Here is a 5,519-nt window from a genome sequence, read left to right as displayed (position 1 = left end):
TAATAAAAAGTAAAAGTTGTATTATTTTGTAATAATTATTATTATTCTACTAATAAAAATAACAATAATTATATTTTCTAAAAATAAAAAAATGATAATTTTTATTAATAATAGTACTAAAATGATAATAATAATAATGATGTTTCATATTAACAATGATATTTTTATTAAAAATAATAATTTTAGTAAAAATGATAGTTTTAATATTAATAATACTTTTAATAATAATAATAATAGTAAAATAATGAAAACTATATTTTTCCTTTAAATCAATATCTTACAATATCTTAATTTCATCATGATACGCATACTCATTATTTCCTAATCGCTTCGTTTAATAGCTTTTAGTATTCTTTTATATCACGTTCATATTAATAATAATAATAGTAATCATAATAATTAGATGTTACTAATATTAGTTTTAATTATAATAATACTAATAATAAAAATATTAATGATAATACTAATAACTATTTGAATGATAATAATAATAATAATAATAATAATAATAATAATAATAATAATAATAATAATAATAATCTTAATGATAATAACGATAATAATAATAATAAAAATAACAATAATATATTTTATTAATAACGACAATGATAATAATAATAATAATAATAATAATAGTAATAATAATAATAATAATAATTATAATAATAATAATAATAATAATAATAATAATAATATAATAATAATAATAATAATAATAATAATAATAATAATAATAATTAGATTATAACGACAATAATAACGACGATAATAATAATCATTTTTACAAAAATTCAATTGACTATAACTTCTAAATCGTTCATCGAAACCATTCGATATCAAAATGAAAAGTTCTCAATTTTTCGCTAGCTTTCCAACGACATGCATATCATATACCTTATCTTAATAGCATATGTATTTAATTCAAGATTCGACATAACCTATCTAACGACAATAACGAACGTATAAGCATGCATAATCCTATATACTCGAGTACTAGTCAGGGATACACTAATAATATATAAAAGTTAAGTTATGAGGGCTCACGTATCAATATTTGGATTCAATATTGCAGGAAAAGTACGTAGACGCAACGGAGATGATAAACACTAGTTTGACTCACGAGCAATACTCCCGAACCATACCCATAACCTCCATAGCTATAACCCATAATTTTCTTAGCTCAATCTCGCTCGAAAAACAATTTCAAAATCACTCGGACAGAACTCCGTCGTAATATTTTATGTATACTAATAATATCTTGAAATAATACGGAGTAAATATATATATGTAAATCGATTGAGAGAGTTTAGAAAAAAAAATATTTTCAAGTTTCTATGAAATAATGAAATCTATTGAATTCTATTTATAATAGATTTTTGAATTATTAAAGTGAATTATTAAAGTATGAATTATTAAAGTGAATTATTAAAGTATGAATTATTAAAGTGAATTATTAAAGTAAATTATTAAAGTATGAATTATTAAAGTGAATTATTAAAGTTAAAGTAAAGTAAAAATAAAGTAAAGGTAAAGTTTAATTATAGTAAAAGTATAAAACTATGTACGTATAATACGCGGATAAATATATATAATATTAATTTAAATCGTTATATATATTTAATAAAATAAAATATAAATATCGTTATCTTTATCATACTAGTTAAGTAATGAGTTGTCAAAAGTAGTTCTAGATATTTATAAAAGTTATATACATTTTAATAATAAAGTTCTTTTTTAAACTGGAAACGTTTTTGGACGTTTGAAACTAAATCAATTAAATATGATAATTTTGTTTTCTAAAACTAAATATATTTAAGAATCATTTTATTTAAAGGTTAAAATAATGGAAATCATTATATCATAAAACGTTTTAGAAAAGTAGAATCATATATATTCATAATAGGTTTCAAGTTTTTAAATTCCAGTCTATTGGTGAAGCATGTGATAAAGTCCAAAGGTTAAATAAATGTATGAAATCATCTTAATGAAAAATGTCGAGTTACTTAACTTGTCGATATCCAACATCTAAGTTATTTACACTCCACGTTCTTACTTATAAATCACTTAACCATTTTCCGAATGTTGTCAAAAAGAATAGATTTCTTAAATTACAGTGGACCTCATAATATGGACCCGTAATCATATCACAATGTATCTGATAATTCAATCATTTGATATTTTCTTCTAATTCCATCGATAAACATATTGAAACAAATACGTTCGTGTAAAGTATTATATGTTTAATACTTTATTAATATTCTCAAGTTATAATATATATATATACATATCTATTTATATATATCGGTTCGGGAATCGTCGAAATTTGGTCGAGGTTATAATGAATGTATGAACACAGTTTAAAATTCTTGAGATTTAACTTAACAAACTTTGCTTATCGTGTCGGAATAATATAAAGATAAAGTTTAAATTTGGTTGGAAATTTCCAGATTGTCACAGTACCTACCCGTTAAAGAAATTTCGTCCCAAAATTTGAATAGGATGGTCATGGCTGACAATAAGTATGTTTTCATGACGTATACGAGTTGGAAATTAGAGTTTTATTATCAAGTAATAAAGCAATTTGATTTTTGTGAAGAGTACGAGTGAAGTTATCACAAAAGAGTGAAATGAGTAAGCGTAGATTCGTCATATCTTTTGACGTAGATGGGTTGATTTCTGGAGTTCAAGAGATTTGGAGAAAATCTTCGTAATAAGATTTGATTCTTAGGTAATTAAGGAAATTTAGGATCCGCTTTAAATGCGATCATCTGTTTTGATTGCTCTGTCGGATATTTTACTATAAATTCACCCTCTTCGTTTTCTTATTCTCACAGCTCACACGTTCTATTATTCCATCCTCAATTCATATTTTAAAACATTCGTTAATATGCTCCATCCCATTCTGATCCTTGATATACTCCTAATTTTCATATCTGTCATTCTTCTCTTTCATCTACCACCGGAGGATTTTATTTATTTTTACTATTACCTTGGGGTTATAGTAATTTTAATTCTCCCGTGTCTTTACGTGGCGATACATATTGATATGCATGGTTTGTAATTTATGTGTTGTTGTCGAGCTTTATATTTTCTTTTATATTCAAGAGTTCTATACTTTTGTCTCCTCTTCTCGACTTCAAGTCAAGCGAATAATGGTCCAGAATTCGTAGGTATGGATTTTGAAATGAACATAGTTAATGTTCTAAGAAGGGAATTGTAATGGCACGATCTTGATTTGTCAAATTACCAGAATACCTCGAAAAAGGCCGAATCATCAAGGAAAATATTTTCTTGATATATTTAGAGTTTAAGAAGAATACAAGAGTCGTGTAACATGGCACATGATGATGTTATGATCTGTGAATTATCATGTTTCATTTAGAAACTCGGCATGACTTACTGTAATATAATCACGTTGATCAAGTGTCATTATATTATACTAACTCATGCTTCAGTTCCCAACACTACTTCAAAAACATTTATAATTTAAACTCGAAGGTTTACAGAATATAGAAACTAAACAGTTTCTTTTTTGATGTAATACAGATAGTGCAAAGAGATAAATGATTTCAGATAAGAATAGTTATGGAAATATCTTCAGAAATATGGAGGAAATTTATAATGAAAGATTAGAATATCTAAGATCAGAGGATGATGAAGAATATTGTCCACAAGAGTTTTAAAGTGAGGAGTAAGATATTCGCTAAAGACTTCAGTAGATACTTAATCATTTGGATTCTTTGAAGGCAGGTTTAGTCTTTGTGATTTGTCCACAGCCTCCTTCATAGTTTACTTAATCTATTTTCCAGTTCCAAACCTTCTCTCTTTCTGAGCTTTTGCCAACACACTACTCTTTATCATCAACTTTTTACTGTTAAGGTCGTTTATAGTTTTTGCTGCTTCATCAGCATTTCGAGAACTAGTTCGCAGTTCAGGGTGTTTTTCAGAAACTTCACATTCGCAGTATGTAAGTCGAAGAGATAGACGTTATATGTATAACTGTTGGCGTCGACATGCTGCGAGATTTTAAAATACTGATTGCTATTTCCCAATGATTCGTATGGCAATTCTCGTTACAAGATGCAGATAGGTAAATGATGGGGTTTTGATAATTATAATGATTTTTCAGAAAATCAAAAATCAGTGAAGTTGTTGGTAAGTTTATTGCTAATGTGATGGAACATAAATGGTTCCCCGGTAACGATAGCGAAAGGGCAACGTATATATCAAGGTTATAATAAGGTTGTTTCGACTGAAAAGTCGAAGTTGACTTGCTGGAGCTGTGACAAAACTGACTACTTTAGAAAGAAATTGAAAAGTCATTTTAGCTAATAAATGCCAAAGGGTCTGACACGGATACGTGTTAAACTATGACTTTGGTTTTATAAGTTTTTCAGGTACATAATTGTGGGTAACATGTGGTTGGATCATCATCTCGATTGTTCATTATTTGAAGTGTCTTCAGGAATTTCGGAGGGTTTGAACACAGATTGTAATCGTTAATATACATATGATGTTCTAGCACAGTTTTGAAGTCAAAGTATAACTTGGAAAGATATAGGAATCTAAGAGTGATGATACTGGTTATATTTCGAATTGAATTCTGCGATTTCAAGATCAGCATATGTAATTGAATTTGAATGAGTATGGTTGTTTTGATTTTTATAAAAGAATGTGTATTGTTGAGAAAATAGTGTGTATAGTTGTTGATTGCTGAATCAGATTCGAAGAATGTACCATATTAATTGTGTAATATATATCTCTCGGGTATTACCTACCCGTTAAAAAATTTTTCCCCAATTAATATTTTGTACAAAAGAATTTTATTACAGTCTTTACGAAAATATATATGTGTATATTTTCGTTAGATGTAACATAGATTTAATGAGTTAATATTAAATTAAACTCATCTTATTTATGGTTGAAACTAGAATTGAGTAATCCCTAAAACTTTAGAAATTACATAAGTATTTCTTCAATAATATTATGAATCAATACTTCGTTATTTGTTGATACATGATGCTGGTTTTTGTGAAATTCTTGTGAACTTCGCCAGGTATGAATGATGTTATTTGGAAAGTTTCGAGTACATCGATGATGAAAGTGTAAAATCAAACATATATTTAAATAATACACTTGGTTTATTATGAGTTGGAATTTATTGAATTGAGACAGAAATTGTAGCTAACGATGGTTAAGTTGCAGACGAAGGACGTACCTCATTGCATATTAGTAATATGAGTTAACCGAGTAGTTAAGATTCGCACATAATAGCTTAGTATGGAAAGATTTATTTTGATCTCAAAATTTGTATATATATAAAATATACATATAATTTCTTCAGAGGGAGTGAGTTAATACTTCATAACTCGTTGATACAATATATGCGTTATTGATTCGTAATGATGTCCACAGTGATTCTTGAACTGACGGAGTTTGTGATGTTATAGGTGCTGCTGATTCTGATGATACTGACTGCACTGACTGTGATGGTGATGCTACGGTACTGTTGATGATGT

This window comes from Rutidosis leptorrhynchoides, chromosome 2 (genome assembly GCF_046630445.1).
Source record: "Rutidosis leptorrhynchoides isolate AG116_Rl617_1_P2 chromosome 2, CSIRO_AGI_Rlap_v1, whole genome shotgun sequence".
Taxonomy (NCBI): Eukaryota; Viridiplantae; Streptophyta; class Magnoliopsida; order Asterales; family Asteraceae; genus Rutidosis; species Rutidosis leptorrhynchoides.
Note: the sequence above shows the minus strand (reverse complement) of the source record.